We start from the raw sequence: 23,404 nt of genomic DNA, 5'->3' as shown, positions 1-23,404 counted from the left end.
CTAGGGCTGTAGCTTGGCTAGTAATAATAATAATAATAATAATAATAATAATAATAATAATAATAATAATAATAATAATAATAATAATAATAATGAAGTTCAGAAGCATATTTTCAACCTTATAAGGCAGGAATTAACGAAGAAACTGAAAACCATGAAATTAATTTGAAGAATGCATTGGAAATAATCACAGAAACCAAAGAAAAAGAAGCAAAAGGCACAACAATAACGGAGGACGAAATTGGCGATGAGAAAATGATAAATGCCAAAGGCTATTGTACTTAGTTTCCCCATACCAGCTGTGACAGCAGCTATTCCAGATGTAAATGGACTGTATGGGGCAAATAAATTATCTTGCATCGCCCATTTGTTGTTACGGAGGTGATGTGTCGGTATTAACAAATGTCTTATGTTCAAAGACAATATTATTTCTATAGCATACTTTTGTAAACCCTTTCAGTATATTACAAATTCATTAAGCCAAAGATTGTATAAAATTAGGTCTTATTTCCTGGAATAGATGGGGAACGATATTTAACTTAACCAAATAGAAAATAATGGTGCCATTACACCTTGTATGAATATTTATATGCAACTAGGATCAAACGATAAAGAGAAAGGTAAGGTAGTTTTTCTTGATTATTATCCTTGAAGTTTAAGGTCGAAAAGCAACAAGGAGATTTAGACACTTAATCTAACAGATGGACCTTCTGCTTCTTCTTCCCCACCTTATCCCTACATTAAAGGGTCGGTTGCCTGATGCGCTCTCTCCAATGCCTCTTCTCTCCATATCATCCTTCACCTTATCACACTATCTAATTCTCTGCCTCCCTCTTGATCTTCTTTCCCTTACAGGCTCCTCCCAAGCCCTCCTCACTCCATTCCCACCATCCATTTTTAACACGTGCCCAAACCATCTCAGTCGTGACACTCTTATCATCTCAGTGATCTTCACTACACCTGCCATTCTTCTTATTTCATCATTCTCCAATCTTTCAAACAGTGATATTCCCATAGTCCACCTTAGCATTCACATCTCTGTTTTCTCAAGCTTCATCTTTTTGTATTAAAGCCAAAGTTTATGATACATTAACACTGGTCTTATTACTGTGCTATAAATCTTGACTTTTACCCACCCCGACTAAACTAACAGTAATATAAGAGAGCGTCGAAAAGGCAAGTAATGACCCTAAGAACGTCAAGTAGCGCCTCGAAGCTCGGATCAAGGTATCATCCAGGAGGTAATACTCTATTCATCCTGGGTATCATCATTCTACGTACTTATATAGAGGCCAGTGGTGAGAGAGGCTGCCTCTGGCTGGACGATGGCATGTCTAAATCTGGACTTGTTATTAAATTGGATTTATAGAATTTGGGATATATGTGGTACTCTAGGGCTTGGGCGGTCATTCAGCGTCGATGTGTAACTGGGGTGGGGGAATCCCCGTAGTTGAACTTTCATGAATGAATCTAAAGATGCTGGGAAGCAAGATTGAAGAAAGGAAGCGGGAATGAGTAATAAACTAGAAGGCTAAACAGTGGGCGCAGCTAAAAAGTGGGTGCAGCTTGAGGGCGAAGGGATACTGCAAAGTGTCTCTAATGCATTCACGGTATTATACATTTTAGGGGCTCATAAGCTATCGTCTTTACAAGGAATTAAATAAACATAGGCGTCTTATTACACATAGAGCCTCACATTTGCTGTGATATGCGAGTGGTTTCTCTTGAGAAACTAATTGAGAGGTTTCTCTTGAGGAACTAATGAAGCCTGTCATTTACATTGAGGATTAACCAGGAGAGTAATCTAGAATATATCAAGATATGCCCCGGAAAATTAGTCCCAGGTGGCTATTTACAACATTATCGTGCTCTAAGATCAGCGGCCCCTACCCATTGTTTTCCTCTGATTTTAATCCATACAACCTATAGAACAGTATACACAGGTATTCTATGTTCGCACGTACAGTTGGACACATGAATTCTTGGCACACTTCGCTCTGCGGAAGTGCACCTTTTCACTCTTACTGGGAGGTGAATTCCCGTATTTAGCCCTACCTACCACCTCCGCCATCTTTCCTTACGCTATCTGTTCGGTTACTCGCCATGCAGTTGTGACAGGGGGGACTTCCTCAGAGGGAGGTGTCCAACTGTACCTTCGATGTCATTTTGGCTGAGGGTTGATCATGAGGCTGGTTGAAATATTATATTTGAAGTAAAATTTCATATACATATATGGAGGATCTCACGCTTTATAGTCCTGAGCCATGTAGGCCTGGGTCTTCCATCTCTGCTAGTGCCTTGTGGAGCCCAGCTGAACATTTGATGAATCAATCTCTTGGGAAGTGCAAAGAGCATACCCAAACCATCTCCATCTACCCCTCATCGTGATCTCATCCACATATGGCACTCGAGTAATTTCTCAGAAAATACCGTGGACCGAAAATCAAAGATAATAAAAACTTTTGAGATTAAGCACTAAGGCGTTGAACGGTTCAGAGACAGCTTCTGGCAAGCTTTGGAAATCTCCATCTCCTATTACTTTTCCTAACTTGGGACCTCTGTTTCTTTTCCTTCATTAGTAACACATAGTGTCAATATATCTATCAAAGAAATTATGATAAAAAAATATTGTATTTCAGAATATCTCTGCGACTTAAAAAGCTTCGTAACTCAAAACATTTAATATTAATATTATGCTCTCTATCCCTTCCAATAAATCGATACCTCTTGGCTGACTAATTGAAGAACAGCTTTCTCTCTCTCTCTCTCTCTCTCTCTCTCTCTCTCTCTCTCTCTCTCTCTCTCTCTCGTGTAGGGCTATTTGCTCACCTCTATTGACCCATCCCAAATACCTCCATGAACCCTCTCATCTGTTTAACGAAATCTGGTCACACTCTCAACCGACTTTCATATACAGTTAAACCCGCATTAGGCATCGCAAGGAAGATGGACATAGTGACATCTCCCCTATATAATAAAGAGCAGCGTGTCTAGTTATATATATTAAACACAATATATATATATATATATATATATATATATATATATATATATATATATATATATATATATATATATATTATATATATATTGTTGCACCTTCCACATTTCCTTGTGTATTTATTGTATAGTTATGTTCATGTTTATTTTTGTCTGATTGTTTCCCCTATATTTTGCTATTGTTTTTCGAAGTAGTTGTTTGTTTTAAACTCATCACTTTCTCTCTCTCTCTCTCTCTCTCTCTCTCTCTCTCTCTCTCTCTCTCTCTATATATATATATATATATATATATATATATATATATATATATATATATATATATATACTGTATATATATCCAGCCTCAATTTTTCGATTGCAATTTCTCTTCTATATTTCTTCCCTGTCACGCTGAATGGCATTGCCAAATTTATGACTACTCGGTCTCTTCCAGTCTCTTGGGTAGGGAGAGAGAGAGAGTAGCCACACCCTAGTGAGAGAGGGTGCCCTGAGAGATACACGCGGAAACCACAATCTCCCACAAATTCCCCAAACTGACGTGTTGTAGTAAGGAAAGGGGGAGGGGTGGGAAGGGTTGAAAATGTGCGTGTGCATATCTTTCTAAATATTTAGTTGTTACTTTTGATGGGTCTCGTACACTGGTGGGTCAATTAAAGCCAAGAGACCTTTTCAAGAAATGCTCCAAGATTATACCTCCTTTGTAATGGATCGAATCAAAGGCTTCCATTTGAGAAACCAAACAACGGAAATCGATTCAGTACCGTTGTTAGCTATTAATCTACGTTTTAATATTTATTTCATCAATATGGGTAAAATGGAGAATAGTCTGCAGACCAAACAGGAGAACCTACAACTCTTCTAGGAGGACAATCCAAAATCAGACAATTGATCTCTAGTCTTGGGTAGTGACAGCACCTCCGTACTTGGTCTTCCACTGTCTTGGGTATTGACTAGCCTCTGTACATTGGTCTTCCACTGTCTTTGGTAGTGACATAGCCCCTGTACCTTGGTCTTCCGCTGTCTTGGGTAGTGCCATAGCCTCTGTACCTTGGTCTTCCACTGTCTTAGTAGTGACATAGCCTCTGTACCTTGGTCTTCCACTGTCTTGGGTATTGACTAGCCTCTGTACATTGGTCTTCCACTGTCTTGAGTAGTGACATAGCCGCTGTACCTTGGTTTTCCGCTGTCTTGGGTAGTGCCATAGCATCTGTACCATGGTCTTCGACTGTCTTTGATAGTGACATAGCCTCTGCACATTGGTCTTCTACTGTCTTGGGTAGTGCTATAGCTTCTGTACCTCACTCTTCCACTGTCTTGGGTATTGACTAGCCTCTGTACATTGGTCTTCCACTGTCTTGGGTAGTGACATAGCCTCTGTACCTTGGTCTTTCACTGTCTTGGGTAGTGACATAGCCTCTGTACCTTGGTTTTTCACTGTCTTGGGTAGTGCCATAGTCTCTGTACCTTGGTCTTTCACTGTCTTGGGTAGTGACATAGCTTCTATACCATGGTCTTCGACTGTCTTTGATAGTGACGTAGCCTCTGCACCTTGGTCTTCTACTGTCTTGGGTAGTGCTATAGCTTCTGTACCTTGCTCTTCCACTGTCTTGGGTAGTGACATAGCCTCTGTACCTTGGTCTTCCACTGTCTTGGGTAGCGACACAGCCTCTGTACCTTGTTCTTCCACAATCTTGGGTAGTGACATAGCCTCTGCACCTTGGGCTTCAACTGTTTTGGGTAGTGACATAGCCTTTGTCCCTTGGTCTTCCACCATCTTGGGTAGTGACATAGCCTCTGTCCCTTGGTCTTCTACTATTTTGGATAGTGACATAGCCTCTGTACCTTGGTCTTCCACTATCTTGGGTAGTGACAAAGCCCCTGTACCTTGGTCTTCCACTGTCTTGGGTAGTGACATAGCCTCTGTACCATGGTCTTCGACTGTCTTTGATAGTGACATAACCTCTGCACCTTAGTCTTCTACTGTCTTGGGTTAGTGCTATAGCTTCTGTACCTTGCTCTTCCCCTGTCTTGGGTAGTGACATAGTCTCTGTACCATGGTCTTCCACTGTCTTGGGTAGTGACACAGCCTCTGTACCTTGGTCTTCCACTATCTTGAGTAGTGACATAGCCTCTGCACCTTAGGCTTCAACTGTCTTGGGTAGTGACATAGCCTCTGTCCCTTGGTCTTCTACTATTTTGGATAGTGACATAGCCTCTGTACCTTGGTCTTCCACTATCTTGGGTAGTGACAAAGCCCCTGTACCTTGGTCTTCCACTGTCTTGGGTAGTGACATAGCCTCTGTACCTTTGTCTTCCACCGTCTTGGGTAGTGACATAGCCTCTATACCTTGGTCTTCCACTGTCTTGGGTAGTGAGTAGCCTCTGTACATTGGTTTTCCACTGTCTTGGGTAGTGATATAGCCTCTGTATCTTGGTCTTTCACTGCCTTAGGTAGTGCCATGGCTACTGTACGTTGATTTTCCACTGTCTTGGGTGACAGTTCTCTTGCTTCCGGGTACATTCAGGCACACAATTCTAAGTTTCTTTATTTCCTTTCCTCATTGGACCATTTTCCCTGTTGGACCTCTTAGGCTTATAGAAACCTGCTTTTCCAACTAGGGTTGTAGCTTAGCTAGAAGTTGCGCTTATCTCACTTGCTCTTATAAACATGTTTGAAGATACCACCGGATGTGCAATCGGTTCTCATCAAGTAACTGTCAACGGATTTATGAAAGGAAACGCTTCCACTTCGGTACTGCTGCCCTCACTTCATATCTCTCTCTCTCTCTCTCTCTCTCTCTCTCTCTCTCTCTCTCTCTCTCTCTCTATATATATATATATATATATATATATATATATATACATCCCTTTCTCAGAGGGGATACCTTAATGTGGTGAAAGGGTTTGTGTATCCCCATGACTAGCAAAACTGTACTATCAGGGCCACCCGTACTAGGTTGGTTTGCTGTGAGCGATCAGACGAAAATCTCCCACCATCACCAATCCACACTGGCCAGCGTGGTGATGAAAATTGGCCAAACACCGCGCATAACATGTCCGACGCCTTTTTCCTACAGGGGGCTAGAAACGGTGGCATTTTTGTGTGTATGTATATGTATTATATATGTGTGTGTGTGTGTGTGTGTGCATGCGTGCGCGCTCTTGCTTGATGCGGGCACTCTGGCACATACTTGAGACAGATGACAGAGTATCGTGTTACTGGTCGTAAAGAGAAAAGCCACGGAGAGACACCCGCAGAATTTCAAGTTAGAGAGTTGTAACCTTTCTTTCGTAAACCTGGAAGCAAGGCTAGACAGGTAAAGAGCCCTTGGGACCTCCCACAGGTATCTTGGGCCGAAACCAACTGTTAGATCGTTGAAGGAAATGTAAAGGTGGCGTAACCTTTAAGAGAGAGAGAGAGAGAGAGAGAGAGAGAGAGAGAGAGAGAGAGAGAGAGAGAGAGAGAGAGAGAGAGAGAGAGAATTCAACCCTCTCTGTAAGGAGTGTAAACTATATTTCGGGTGCGTAGGAAGAGAGCTTTTGTACCAACGATAAGGCATATACAAATAAACATACGTACACTCACTCTCACACAATTCCACACGCACAATCGAGTCACCAATGCCATTCAGTGCCGCTAGAGCAGCCGGTGAGTGAGGACCTGTCGCGCGTCAGCGCTGCGAGCCACTGACGCTGTCCACGATCCCAGAAAAGAAAAAAAAGAATTCTTTATACCACGTTCAGTTGAATTTCATCCTTCCATTGAAAATCGAGAGGGTGAAAAAAAAGAGAGAGAATAGGAATTGTGTTTTTGACGTATATACGAAACAACAATCGCACCCACATAATTTTTTTTTTCTTTTTAAAGTGAATTTCTGAAGTTCATTCGCATTTGTTCGAGGGGAGAGAAACTAGTGCTTGATCGTAGGTGTGGTTTTGTGATGCATTCGTACTGAAAAGAAGTTGTGATACTAATTTATAAGGGGGGGGGGGGTGTTAGTAGTGAGATAGCGAGTGTTCAAAGTCACCGCTTTTCGGTAACTGAGATTGAGGGGAAGGGAAGGGAAGTGGGGAGGGGTAGAGGGGTCTATGTGCCCCTCCCCTGATCCTAATTGTATGCTAACAAATTAATGTGTCGCGCTTATACGTCAAACATTCTTCAAGCTGCAGAGTAACGCCGTGACAAAGTCTATGAGAGAGAGAGAGAGAGAGAGAGAGAGAGAGAGAGAGAGAGAGAGATTCTTATGGTCCTGACTTGTATTAGTGTCACGTGAAAAAAATAATATGGATCTCATGATTGTGTGAGAGATGAGAGAAAGATAATATGGTTCTCATGAGTGTGTGTGTGTAAGAGAGAGAATTTTCTTATGGTCTTTACTTGTATTAGTGTCACGTGAGAGAGAGAGAGAGAGAGAGAGAGAGAGAGAGAGAGAGAGAGAGATTAATTGATTGATTGATATGGTCCTGATTGGCTTTAGTAAGTGATATAAGAAGTAATGGTTGAGAGAGAGAGAGAGAGAGAGAGAGAGAGAGAGAGAGAGAGAGAGAGAGAGAGAGATTAATTGATTGATTGATATGGTCCTGATTGGCTTTAGTAAGTGGTATAAGAAGTAATGGTTGAGAGAGAGAGAGAGAGAGAGAGAGAGAGAGAGAGAGAGAGAGAGAGAGAGAGAGAGAGAGAAATCACGAATAATTCTCACACTTCTCAAGCAAAACGGACCAAACTGAAGGAACATAACAAACCAAGAAACAACTGAAAGCAAGCTGAAATGGACAAGGAAAGTTCACGATGCCTGTGGCAGTACATAACCTTGGAAGGACTTTGAGTGAATAAAACCATCATAGTGAACATCACTATTATTACTCCGAGCGCCATCTTTTGGGAGGGACTTGGTGCTACTTCTATGCATGACCGGACGTCTGGCTTTATTCTAAATGGTAAATATCACTTTTGGAGGTTTTTACATATTTGCATATTATTATGAATAACAACTTTAATATTACTATTTTCTTAATGAACAAATTTTATAATGGGACGAAGCTAAAAGTATGAAAATCTGGTAAAGACTATTTTTTAGATGAAAAATTTTTACTATGGCACAAAACTAAAAGTATGAACAAATTTCAATATGGGACAAAACTTGATGTATGAAAATCCAGAAAATACTATTTTCTTAATGAACAAATTTTATTATAGGACAAAACTGAAAGTATGAAAATCAAATAGATACTATTTTCTTGAATTTTTTTTTTTTTACTATGGCACAAAACTGAAAGTATGAAAAAATTTCAATATGGGACACACCTTGAAGTGTGAAAATCCAGCAAATAATATTTTCTTAAAGAACAAATTTTATCATAGGACAAAACTAAAAATAAGAAAATCGAACAAATACTATTTTCTTAACGAACAAATTTTATTAAATAACAAAACTGAAAACATGAAAATACAGCAAACACTATTTTTTCTAATGAACAAATTTTACTATGGGGCAAAACTTAAAAGTATTTAAACCCAGCAAATACTATTTTCTTATTGAAAATTTTTTACTATGGGACAAAACTAAAAGTATGAAAATCCAGAAATACTATTTTCTTAATGAACAAATTTTATTATAGGACAAAACAGAAAATATGAAAATCCAGAAATACTATTTTCTTAATGAATAAATTTAATTATAGGACAAAACTCAAAGTATGAAAATCCATTAAATACTATTTTCTTAATAAAAAAAAATTCTTATGGGACAAACTAAAAGTAAGAAAATCTAACAAATACTATTTTCTTAATGTACAAATTTTATCATAGGACAAAACTAAAAGTAAGAAAATCCAGAAATACTATTTTCTTAATGAACATACTTTATTATATGACAAAACTAAAAGTAAGAAAATCCCGCAAATACCATTTCATTAATGACCAAATTTTATTATAAAACAAAATTAAAAGTATGAAATTCCAACAAATATTAAAAAACAACCTATTAAATGTCTTAAACAGGAAACGGATGTTCGCAACGAAGACGTCTGATCATGCATATCTAAACTCATAAATAGCCAAGCCTTGCACAGCAAGTATGATCTTTACATTGACATGGCCACTTGAGGAGAGAATGTGTATTATGCAATTTTTTAAAATTTATCAAGTATATATTTTTTTCATGGTATATTTTAAAATCGTAAGTTATCATAATTTTTTTTTGAAACAGTTAGGTCTATATCAATGTAAATGATAATTTTATGGACCCATTCTCTCTCTCTCTCTCTCTCTCTCTCTCTCTCTCTCTCATGTATATATATATATATATATATATATATACATATATATATAATTGTCATTATTATTATTATTATTATTATTATTACTTGCGAAGCTACAACCCAAGCTGGAAAAGCAAGATGCTATAAACCCAAGGGATCCAACAGAGAAAATAGCCCAGTGAGGAAAGGAAATAAAGAAATGAATAAGCTACAAGAGACGTGATGAACAATGAAAATAAAATATCTAAAGAACAGTAACATTAAAATAAATCTTTATTATATAAACTATAAAACCTTCAAAATAACCAGAAGAAAAATATATAGAATAGTGTTTTCAAGCAAGAGAACTCTAACCCAAGACCATGGTACAGAGGCTACGGCACTCCCCAAGACTAGAGAACAATGGTTTGATTTTGGGGAGTTGTTCTCCTAGAAGAGCTGCTTATCATAGCTAAAGAGTCCCTTCTACCCTTACCAAGAGGAGAGAGAGAGAGAGAGAGAGAGAGAGAGAGAGAGAGAGAGAGAGAGAGAGAGTTAAAAGATTAAACGTTTTTTTTGCGCAGGTGAACCGAACCTACCTTGATAGTTTTCGTAGTAAATGAAGACGAGTAAATTGAAAGAAACACACATGATAATAGTATATTGAATGAAATACCTTATTCGTGCAACAGTGTAAACCATGATCAAATGATAGACTTAGAATATTTTGTAGGTCACTTTCTTTGTTGACACAGTACGCCCTTTTCCAAAAAATCTTATGGTCTCTTATCTTACTCTTTAATCTATTCCTTTTGTAATTCTAATAGCCAGGCCTTCTCCATCATGAGGCTCAATACTACGCAGTACTCTAGAAGTTTTATTCCAGCTGTTACCAAGTTGTGGAATGATCTTCCTAATCGGGTAGTTGAATCAGTAGAACTTCAAAAGTTCAAAGTTGGAGCAAATGCTTTTTTGTTGACCAGGCGGACATGAGTCTTTTATAGTTTATATATGACATATTTGTTTTTGATGTTGTTAATAGTTTATATGTGACATGTCTGTTTTGACGTTGTTACTTTTTTTAGAATAATTTATTGTTAATTTGTTCTCTTCATTTATTTATTTCCTTATTTCCTTTCCTCACTGGGCTATTTTTCCCTGTTGGAGCCCCTGGGCTTATAGCATCTTTTCCAAGTAGGGTTGTAGCTTGGATAGTAATTATAATAATAATAAAAGTTATTAGTATAAATGTTTCACCTTTCAGTTTCTATATATTGACAATTATCCATCTCAATATCTTTCTTTGGTACCTTTCCCTCATTCAGAAATACCTTAAACACCCTTGCCAGCCAACGTTTGTTATCATTCTCACTTACTGTATATGCTACAGCGTCTCACTTGTCCTCGTATCCAATGGTTAAAAATTAAATTCTTCGATTATTGATCAAACTGCTATTAAATTTTCATCAACAATACTTCTATCATCAATCACCTTTTCTGTTTGCTCCTCCTTAAGCCTTTACATCAAACATCTATTGAAAACACTATTATTCAAGACACAGATCTGTATTCGTTTTATACAAATCTCATTTTTCTTGTTATTCCAGTCCTCATTAAAACATCAGCACCTTTCTTAATGGGTTCCATTTTCATCAACTCGCTTACTTAAACATCTCTTCTCTCTCATGTTCTATAGTCACAATTCTATGCTTAGTTATTTATTAATCCTTCTGCCCCAAACGATCTCGTACACAAATCGTTCCATCAACTCTCATCACATAATTATGCACTATGAAGCGTGAAGTAGCAGATGATGAATGGAAAAGTTTTGAATTAAGCGTTCAAGATAGAGACGACTGGCGAAATCTAACCGAGGCCCTTGGGGTCAATAGGCGTAGGAAGAGATGATGAAGACTATAGTCCTTTTTTTTTTTTTTTTTTTTTTTTTTTTTTTTTTTTTTTTTTTTGGTTATCTAACTCCCCATCTGCGACACTAGGTTCTGTCCGAACAAAAACATTTGGTTTACTTACATTCATAACCACATTCTAAGTCTTTTCTCTTCAAATAACGATCAAAGAGACTCAAATCCACCCCTATCCTCAACATACCATCTAATAGGTCAATTGATGATTAACTCCAACATGGTGGCCGAGATGGTACTGACTAGACATGGTTCCCCACATATGGTTTGACTATAAGTTGGCAGGGAAGCTTAATTTGAACGATATAGATTATCAAGATGGATATGGATGGGGCCTAGTTTAAAAAGGGAGGGTGAGTTGGTCCAGGATGTACTTGAATGGAAGCCGCAGGGCAGGAGAGGACGTGGTAGAACAAGAGAAACGTGGCTGATGACAATGTGCAGGAAGGTTGTATCTGAGAAGTAGGTTGAGCTCAGAGAGATGGCTCAGTAAAGAGACATATAGCGTGAAGATTAAGAAAAGATAATTTTTACTGGCCTTTTGGATAAAAGATTTTTCCTATTATTATTGGTCCAGGATGTACCTGAATGGGAGCCGCTGGGCAGGGAAGAACATGGTAGACTAAGAGAAACGTGGCTGATGACAAAGCGCAGGAAGGTTGTATCTGAGAAGTAGGTTGAGCTCAGAGAGATGGATTAGAAAAGAGACATATGACATGAGGATTAAGATAAGATAATTTGCACTGGCCTTTTGGATAAAAGATTTTTAATATTATTATTATTATTATTATTATTATTATTATTACCTAAGCTACAACCCTAGTTGGAAAAGCAAGATGCTATAAGCCCTAGGGCTCCAACAGGGAAAAATAGCCCAGTGAGGAAAGGAAATAAGGGGAAAAAATATGAAAAATAATTAACATCTAATGCTGCTCTGCGATTTCAAAAAATTAATTATCTTTCTCATAAGACCTGGAACCTTGAGTTACGAATATGCTTGAACACTGGGCGAAAAAAAAAGTAGCAAGAGATGAAAAGTGTTGAGGCGAGAAAGCTCTGAGTTAGGTCACTTACCGAAACCGAAGTGACAGCGCTGAGTGGAAAGAATCGGTGGTATAACAATCCTGATTGTCTGGTGAGAGATGTGAAGGACAAGAATGGCGTGGGGTCTAGATTTAGCAGGAAAATGGAAGGTTACATTATAGGAAACGTGTGAAGGAGAGAGAGAGAGAGAGAGAGAGAGAGTTTAATTGATTGACTGATATGGTCCTGATTGGCTTTAGAAAGTGGTATAAGAAGAAATGGTTTAGAGAGAGAGAGAGAGAGAGAGAGAGAGAGAGAGAGAGAGAGAGAGAGAATAGAAATCCCGAATAATTCTGACACTTCTCAAACAAAACGGATCAAACTGAAGCAACATAATAAAATAAGAGAGAGAGAGAGAGAGAGAGAGAGAGAGAGAGAGAGAGAGAGAGAGAGAGAGAGAGAGAGAGAGAGAGAGAGAGAGAATGATATGCGAGTTATGATGTAGAAAAATAATGCGCTTTAAGTATCATATAAGTATTTTTTGTAATAAATTGACATTATACTTCGAGTTTTTTTTTTTATATTGGATATATATTACGACTCTTACACCGTTACATTTAAATTGAATTTCAAAGATTTAACTGATCATTGTATATCTTGTGTTAATATTCATATTGTCTGAGAACTGATGATGGAAAAGACGTTTCTTCATTCACTCTCTTTTCTTATAAATCTATATTTTTCTCATATATATACAACAGCAACAACAACAACAAATACAGCCGTTTCTAGTCCACATGCAGGACAAAGGCCTCAGGCATATCTTTATTCATATCTGGGGTTTTCTCAGTTTTCATTTCCACGCCGACTAGTGCGGACTGGTGTTGATGGGAGATTTTCGTCTGATCACTCACAGCAAACCAACCTAGTATGGGTTGACCTGACTAGTACAGCTTTACTAACCATTGCGATACACAAATCCTTTCACCACGTTCAAGTATCCGTACTCAGGAAGGGTGTGCTATATATAAGTATATATGTATATATATGGATAAATATCAATACAACATCGTATTCAAATAGAAATAAATTTCTACCTCATACTTGGGATCGAACGCTGGCCCCTTCTAATGAAAGTCCATTCATTAGAAGGAGCCAGCGTTCGATCCCAAGTATGATGTATATATATATATATATATATATATATATATATATATATATATATATATATATATATATATATATATATATATATACTGTATATATACATATATATTTATATACTATATATATATATATATATATATATATATATAGATATATATATATATATATATATATATATATATATATTTTTTTTTTATGGGCTCTCGTGACATGGTTGGTTTCGACCTGGCCTTTCATTAGAAGGGGCTACCGTTCGATCCCAGGTATGAGGTAGAAAATTATTTCTATTCGAACACGATGTTGTGTTGATATTAATCCATATATATATATATATATATATATATATATATATATATATATACTGTATATATACATATATATATTTATATACTATATATATATATATATATATATATATATATATATATATATATATATAGATAAATAGATAGATAGATAGATTAAATAGGTAGATCAATAAATAAGTAGAGAGATAAAAAACATTTACTATAAACAAGACAAAACAAATATTCTTTCCCAAAAATATCCCAGTCACCATGTCCACAATTTCAGTTCGCTTTCTTTCCGAAAATAATGATCAGCCTGATGGGAATCTATTGAAAATTAGAAGCCAGGAATCTCTAAAGGATGGGGAAACGAGAATCTAAGTATGAGAGAGAGAGAGAGAGAGAGAGAGAGAGAGAGAGAGAGAGAGAGAGTTGTTACAAGGATTTTGGATGTCTAAAAGACATTTTAGTTCATCCGCGGAGACTCCATTTGTTCTTTGGTAGAGCGATTTAGTTTAAGCATTAAAGAGTTCATAAGAGAGAGAGAGAGAGAGAGAGAGAGAGAGAGAGAGAGAGAGAGAGAGAGAGAGAGAGAGAGAGAGAGAGAGTTTTGGATGTCTCAGACTTTTTAGTTCATCCGCGGAGACTCCATTTGCTCTTTGGTAGAGCGATTTAGTTTAAGCATTTAGAGAGTTCTTATGATCTTGTCTAACTTATTCTTGAACTCGTTTACAGAGAGAGAGAGAGAGAGAGAGAGAGAGAGAGAGAGAGAGAGAGAGAGAGAGAGAGAGAGAGAGAGAGAGTTACAAGGATTTTGGATGTCTCAGACTTTTTAGTTCATCCGCGGAGACTCCATTTGCTCTTTGGTAGAGCGATTTAGTTTAAGCATTTAGAGAGTTCTTATGAACTTGTCTAACTTATTCTTGAACTCATCTACAGAGAAAGAGAGAGAGAGAGAGAGAGAGAGAGAGAGAGAGAGAGAGAGAGAGAGAGAGAGAGAGTAAAATTAATGATATCTGGTAACGGCAAGAAGGACTTATATTTTTGATTATTGATGTTCAGATTAACAATGGGATGAATATCATCCATTATTTGTTTAATAGTGTAAGCGACCCGGCAAAAATTACCCTTTCCTAACTACAACCCGCTGGTTCGGCAATTTGTGGGAAAGTGTGGCTTCCGAGTGTACTTCTCGGGGTACTCCTCACATTAGAGTATTACTACTCCATCTTTTCCCGACCCAAGGAACAGATAGAGACCGAGTAGTCATACACCTGGCAATGCCACTGAACGTGAAGATATATATATATATATATATATATATATATATATATATATATATATACACATACATATATATATAAATAAATACATATATATATCCATATATATATATAAATAAATATATATACATATACATACATATATGTATATATATATATATATATATATATATATATATATATATATATATATATATATATATCTATCTATCTATCTATATATATATAAAGTATATATATATTCGTTTTAGTTTATTCATGTAGGTTTATTCAGTACATTTCTCCTCTTTTTCAAATGATTATTTTTTTACCAATTGTAAGCTTTTCTAACTAGGGTTGTAGGTTAGCAAGTAATAATAATAATAATAATAATAATAATAATAATAATAATAATAATAATAAAAAGTATACAGTAATGAATGAAATACTGATAATAACAATAACTGATATCTTAGTAATATTAAAATCAATAACACTAAAAATAATAATAGAAATAAAAATCCCTATCTCGTCTAAAATCCGCCGGAGCTTCCAATCGATTGAATTTTCCCCGAAAAATCGGAAACGTTACTAAAGCAAAGGCCAATAATTCATCGCAAATTTAACTTGTGTCCAATAAAATGTTTGAAACAAACGTATTTCGATATGTGCATCAAATTCGGCCCTTTCAAGCTGTAGCATACAATCATTTATGAGACTGTGTACGTGTAATTGAAATAAACAATATACTGTATATATATATATATATATATATATATATATATATATATATATATATATATATTATACACATACATACACACTTACATGCAAACAGTACATACTTACATACATATATACATTTTATATATATATACAGTATATATATATACAGTATATATATATATATATATATATATATATATATACAGTATATATATATATATATATATAGATAGATATATATATATATATACACAGTATATATATAGATATATATATATATATATATATATATATATATATATATATATATATATAACAAATGCAACTGTTTCCAGGCCACTGAAGGACGAAGACCTCATTCATCTGTGGGGTTTGGACAGTTGTCATCATCCCGCTGGCTATTGCGGATTGGTGATGGTGGGAGATTTTCGCGTAATCACTCACAGCAAACCAACCTAGTATGGGAGGCCCTGACTAGGTAAAGCTTTGCTGATCATGGCAATACGCAAGCCGTTTCACCACGTTGGTGTATACCTATCCAGAAAGGGTATATATATATAGTTTTTCTTATTTTTATTTATGATATTAAATCAATGCAAGGCTTTTACTCATAAGAGAAACATACTTCACAACAGATGCTCGACGGTGGAAAAATGTCTAAAGAAAAGCCACAGTTCGTTATTTCAAGTCTGTTTCATATAAAAGTTGATGTATTTTTATCCATGATAATACCAACGATAATGGTAATAATAATCGTAACAACTGCACGTAAATATTTATGTAAAATGTTATGAGAATTAAAATGCAAAGAGAACAACTGAAAAGGGGAATCCAGCAGGTTCTCGAAAGCTCTCTTTTTATTTTGATTTTTCATAATATTTTACAGAAACATTCATGTGCATTTATTTCAAAACGTTATTTTTATTATTGTTATTATTACGAATAAAATAATATATCAACATTTACATGGACTCGACTTGATATAACTTCAGTTTTGAGGCAAGCTTCCACAGAATGGAGCGTAGAAATAAGAAATAGAATATAGAGACAAGAGAAAAATTACGAAGACTAAACAAACATGCATGAATTTTACTTATATGCTCCGTAACAATTTGAAATGTAGTATAACTTCGTTGAAAATGAAGATAATAATTTGCAAATCTAGTTAGTAAACAAATGGAATACTTTCTAATAGTCGTTTTCATTTCTCAAAGAACATATCTAACATAATAATAATAATAATAATAATAATAATAATAATAATAATAATAATAATAACAACTATTATTATTATTATTATTATTATTATTATTATTATTATCATTATTATTATTAGACATCTTTAATCTACATATAATGCAGTATTTTGGGTTGCTCACAAACATAAAAATAAACTTGCATCACATTACAATTTGCTTGCAATTCAGCATCAAAATAAGACCAACAACATCAATTATTATCATCCTTTTCCTCGCAGCCATAAACATTTCTCCCCGTCAGCAAGGTTCAACGAGAACACTATGAGGCTCCCCTCGATAAACAATGTGAGTGGGAGTGCCAATTTCAAAGTTTTCAAGACGGACGCCGAGATTGATTTATCGAAGGAGCCGCCAGGTGAAGTGTCAGGTAACCGAATACGCAGCATCCTCTCAGAGCGCTGGTTTGCAGGATCCAAGGTTATTTCTCTTAACCTACAGAGCTCAAGAGAAGTTTTAAAGGTTTAAAAGGTCACTCATGAATGGCAGAGGCAAGGGACAGTGACAATGTCATAGAGAATGATCATATTTACATATGATCAGCCACCAATCTAAGACCAGGAAGGATAAGGCAATGCCTACTGATAACTCAGTAGGTAGATTTATAGGCTTTCCAACAAACTCACTCCTTAGCTCACAAGTATGGTGAGGTTCCAGATACTACAAGAAACTATGGAGCTTGAGCGAGACTGGAACCCCAGTCCAACCATTGCTATACAGGAACGTTTACAAAACGCTACCACAAGTTGGATATGATTGAATTCTGACGGCAATAAGATTGATTTGAACGACTCTGTCGATTTTTGATGTTCAGGGTGTGCAATATCAATGAGACCAGAATGTTTATTCGTTGTGGTGGCCTATTGGAAACGCCCTTGCCTGGCGATCTGCCGGACTGGGGTTCGAGTCCCACTCAAGCTCGATAGTTCCTTTAGTGTCTGGAACTTCACCATCCTTGTGAGCTAAGGAAGGGGTGTTTGGGGGAGCCTATAGGTCTACCTGTTGAGTCCTAGCTCGGGTGGAGAGGGGGCTTGGACGCTGATCATATGTATCTAAGGCAGTGTCCCGCTAGCTAGGGCATTATAACTGGCCCTTGCCCCTGCCATTCATGAGTAGCCTTAAAACCTTTAAATCAACAACCTTTGAGCTAGACATATGAATTTCAGTGATTAATTAAAATTGCAAAACATATTTACAAAAGAAATACTCTCCTCTCTCATTACTCAGCTTTATAAAATTCCCTTGTTCTGTAAATGTAAAGATTAATTTTTCAAAGAGATGGCAAAGCTGCCATCTAATAAAGACTCAGTTCCACGAACTACTGAAGCTGGAATTATAAAAAAAGCGAATAATACAACAATGATGACACATGAAGAAATCCCCCACTGGATTGACATACTCAAAACACACTTTTTATTTATTTCAAAAGGGAAAAAAGACAGACAACTGTATAATACAACAAATGTTTGTTGTTGACAAAGGGTTCTGTTGGCGGCCAAAGAGTCTATAGCCGTTGGCAGAAGCACGAGCGAGTCTAAATAACTACGTTTCCATGCAAATCAAGGGCGATGTTTCCAGTCTAGTACGTTTGAATATGGTGGAAAAAAAAAAATAAAAGCTTACGCAATATTCAGTGGGAGATCAAGAGGACTTGAATAACCATTTGTTCATATTTGTTCAGTACAGTGGTACCGTGTTTGCCTAGCATTCGCATGGCGGCAGATCGATCCCAGACCAGGACCGTGAGTTTAAGCTGTTAACTGGGGAGGCAAATGCTGTGCTTGGGCACCACAGTGGGGGGTGGGGGGGGGGGGGGGGCGCTTGCCCGGCTGACGTTCTGGTGATCACTGATCACCTATTCTGATGACACCTTTAATTCCGCTTGAAAAAGGCACCTTAGTGAGTATATGAACAAAATTTCTGGTGTTCATCTGGGTAATGATCTCGGCCAATTACTGTTCATTTTATATAAACATTAGGTTTTCACTCCGCTTTACTAGTGTTTAAAACAGTCACTTGTAATTATCCATAAAAACTTAATGAATGACTATTTCTTACCAATTGTGGTGGCTGATGTGGTAACGTCCCTGACTGGTGAACGCCTGACTGGGGTTCGAATCCCGCTCAAACTAGCTAGTTTATTTGGTTGCTGCAACATCACCATCGTTGTGAGCGAAGGAAGGGGGGTTTGGGGGAGCCTATAGGTGTACCTGCTGACTAATCAGTAGCCATTGCCTATCCCTCCTTGGTCCTAGCTTGGGTGGAGAGGAGGGTTAGGCGCTGATCATATGAATATATGTTCAGTCTCTAGGGCATTGTCCTGCTCGATGGGGCAATGTCACCATCCATTGCCCCTGCCATTCACGAGCGTCCTTTAAACCTTCAAAACAATAGTCTCCTATTTCCTTTAATCAAGGATTTGGAGTTTTGTAAATTGGGCCATATGGGCTTCCACAGGGGCCGGGGAGGACATCTAGTTGTACTATGATCTTGAATGTTAGAGAGGTTAGACAGCAAGAAAAGAACCAGGAACTGAGGAATAGTAGAAACTAGAGGGGCACTAAGTAAAACACAGACCTTCGCTGCTACAAGTTATTTCTCGACCTTTTGCTCGACCTTGACCTTGCCCTTCGACCTTAACATGTATAGGTGTGGATTTTCATACACTCAAATATGAACCGAGTTTGAAGTCTTTGTGACAACGATGTTAAAACCTATGGTTGATTACGTGAATTGGACATTTTGCTTGACCGTGACCTTGACCCTCTAAAATTTAACCATTTCCAACTTTTCACATAAGAGCAAATCCCTGCAAGGTTCATTATTCTACGATGAAAATTATAGCCAGGAATCTTTTCACAAACAAACACACACACAAACAGGAGGTATAACATAACCTCCTTCCAAAATCGTTGGCGAAGGTAATTAATCTAGGATTGTCGAACTGTCTTCCTCGAAGAAATATTGTTGTTGATGACGTATTTAATAGAGGCTGCAGCTGCGCTAATCTAGAACATATTATTATAATTTTTTTTTTTATGCTTTTAGATTAAGCAGGCTATATGCCATCACGGGCTCCTATTCCTAGAACTACTCGAGGTCTCTTGCTCGAGGGTACAATCGGGCACACTATTATATCTTACTTCTATTCCTCTTTTTTTTTCTAGTTTTTAAAGTTTATGTTATGAACGATCTATTATAATATTGTTACTATTCTTAAGGCATTTCAATTGTTCATTAATTTTCTCATAGTTGATTTATTTCCTCGTTTCCTTTCCTCCCTGTTGGAGTCCCTCAGCATATTTAGTAGAATATTTGTAGTTTATTTATTTCCTCGTTTCCTTTCCTCACTGTTGGAGCCCGTCAGCATATTAAGTGGAATATTTGCTGACACTAAATCAGCCTCAAGTTCCCCCTAACTTTGAGAGGTGTGTCATCAGGAAATCTGCCATCAACAAATGCAGAACGTTCTGTAAAACACATGCATATTTGAAGAGCCAGCTTAACTTGTTGTTATGCTATTACAGGTTCAGTAATCCCCTTTTATTGTGTAAATGGCAAAAACGTTAATCTGTTGCCAACTAGAGATTAAAGGTGTTATAGAGCCACGCTCGTGAAAAAAAGTAGTCAGTTGAAATCAGATACATTTTTATATAAGTCTTTTACCTACAGTTTATATATATATATATATATATATATATATATATATATATATATATATATATATATATATATATATATATAAAACATTTATATATATATATGTATATATATACATATATCATAAATATATACATATATCATATATATGTATGTATGTATATATATATATATATATATATATATATATATATATATATATATGTTTGTGTGTGTATGTGTGTGAGCGAGCGCAGGAGCTAGTTATATATTGTCGTTATTTATATTTTTATGCTGCATTATTCACTCACGCAATCATTTTGCAAGCGGATGCTGACATGCTTTCCCTATGTTCTTTAATATTGAGCGGATAAAAAGTATTTTTAAGTGAAAATAGTTTTGTTACATATACAGAAACCATCAATAGGAACAATAAAGCAACAATGAACATTTATTTGTTACAGGATTTGTAAAAGAAGTAGATGAAGATTGGGCAGGAGGAGAATTTAATGAGTGGTCATAAGAAGGTGTCTTTAGTTGGTATCAGTGAGGATAATGTCAATCTTAGATGTGTTGATAAAGCGCACTTCGTAGGGACAAAAGATGGAGAAATTAGGTGATGACGATGGTTTAAATGTCACTCATGAATGGCAGAGGCAACGGACTTGCTATATATGATCAGCACCCAACCTTCCTCTCTATCCAAGCTAGGACCAGGAAGGGCCAGGCAATGGCTGCTCATGACTCAGTAGGCTCACCAAACCCCCATTCTTAGCTCACAAGGATGATGAGGTTATAGACACAACAAGAAACTATGGAGCTACAGCAGAACTCGAACCCCAGTCCAGCAGATCGCTATCTACCCAAGCTTGGACCAGGAAGGGACAGGCAATGGCTGCTGATGACTCAGTAGGTAAACCTATAGGCTCTCCTAAACCCCCATCATTAGCTCACAAGGATGGTTAGGTTACAGACACTAGAAGAAACTATGAAGCTTCAGCGGGACTCGAACCCCAGTCCAGCAAACGCTCTCTACCCAAGCTAGGACGAGGAAGGGTCAGGCAATGGCTGCTGATGACTCAGTAGGTAGACCTATAGGCTCTCCCGAACCTCCATCCTTAGCTCATAAGGATGGTGAGGTTACAGACACTACAAGAAACTATGGAGCTACAGCAAGACTCGAACCCCAGTCCAGCAGATCGCTATCTACACAAGCTTGGACCAGGAAGGGCCAGGCAATGTCTGCTGATGACTCAGTAGGTAGACCTATAAGGACCTTCAAACACAATCATCCTTAGCTCACAAGGATGGTGAGGTTACAGACACTACAAGAAGCTATGAAGTTTCAGCGGACTCGAACCCCAGTCCAGCAGATTGCCATGCAGGGAAGTTTCCAATATACTACCTCAACAATTAATAATGTGAGATCGAATTATTCTGATTGACGCTAGAATTACTGAATCATAACATTTACTGTTAGCGCAAGCAGATTACTTAACAAACTTGCCTCGGGAATCAACTATAAATTTATAATTTTATAAAAAAAAAAATGAGTCATTGAAAGTTGACTAGAAAAGGAATAACCTGACGGAAAGGATTGCATTGTTGGTTTTTTTTTTTTTTTATTTCCTTTCCTCACTGAGCTAGTTTTCCCTGTTGGAGCCCTTGGGCTTATAGCATCCTGTTTTTCTAACTAAGGATGTAGCTTAGGTAGTAGTAGTAGTAGTAGTAGTAATAATAAAAATAATAATAATATTAATAACAATAATTATGATAATATCGGCAATAATAATAATAATAATAGTAATAATAATAATAATAATAATAATAATAATAATAATAATAATAATATTAATAATAATGTAGCTGTGATGAGGATATTTCCTCAAAAAATTGAAAAGTTAACCAATGCAGATAAAGTTTAAGGAAAAGAACTTGCTGGTAATGAGGTCTTCAAAATCTTCAAGTAACATTACTGAAAAGTAAAACGAGGTTTCTGGTGCAATTAAAGACGGGAATTAAAATTTTTGATACGAGGTTTGTCTTCAATAGTCATTATGTAGATGAAACTAAGATATGAAGAAACTAATGTACAGTAGAATACGTATCATATATGAATGTACTGTTAAAAAAGTATTGGAAAATTGAAACGAACAATCCTAATACAAAGGAAAAGATAAGTATGTTATTTCAGATACCTGCTGCAGATAGACTGCCCACGTTATTCTAAAATATGACTATGAAATTCGAGATGCCATTATGGTGGTGAAACTATCTTAGATTTGACCCGTATGACATACGAGATAGATTGCATGCATCCTCTTGTTTTACTGTCCGAGATAGGGTCGTGTTGAAAAGGAATTGAGGTAAGAACATGACGGCAGTCTGAGGAAAATGTTAAAATTTAGTGAAATGTTAGAATATTGTAGGTAAGAACATGACGGCAGTCTGAGGAAGGTTAAAATTTAGTGAAATGTTAGAATATTGTAGTTAAGAACATGACGGCAGTCTGAGAAGAATGTTGAAATATAGTTAAATGTTAGAATAGTGTAGGTAAGAACATGACAGCAGTCTGACGAAGGTTAAAATTTAGTGAAATGTTAGAATATTGTAGGTAAGAACATGACGGCAGTCTGAGGAAAATGTTAAAATTTAGTGAAATGTTAGAATATTGTAGGTAAGAACATGACGGCAGTCTGAGGAAAATGTTAAAATGTAGTTAAATGTTAGAATATTGTAGGTAAGAACATGACAGCAGTCTGACGAAGGTTAAAATTTAGTGAAATGTTAGAATATTGTAGGTAAGAACATGACGGCAGTCTGAGGAAAATGTTAAAATTTAGTGAAATGTTAGAATATTGTAGGTAAGAACATGACGGCAG

The sequence above is a fragment of the Palaemon carinicauda genome, chromosome 23, assembly GCF_036898095.1.
Source record: "Palaemon carinicauda isolate YSFRI2023 chromosome 23, ASM3689809v2, whole genome shotgun sequence".
In the NCBI taxonomy this organism is placed as follows: Eukaryota; Metazoa; Arthropoda; class Malacostraca; order Decapoda; family Palaemonidae; genus Palaemon; species Palaemon carinicauda.
The sequence above is the reverse complement of the archived record's forward strand: the minus strand, read 5'-3'. Positions refer to the sequence as shown.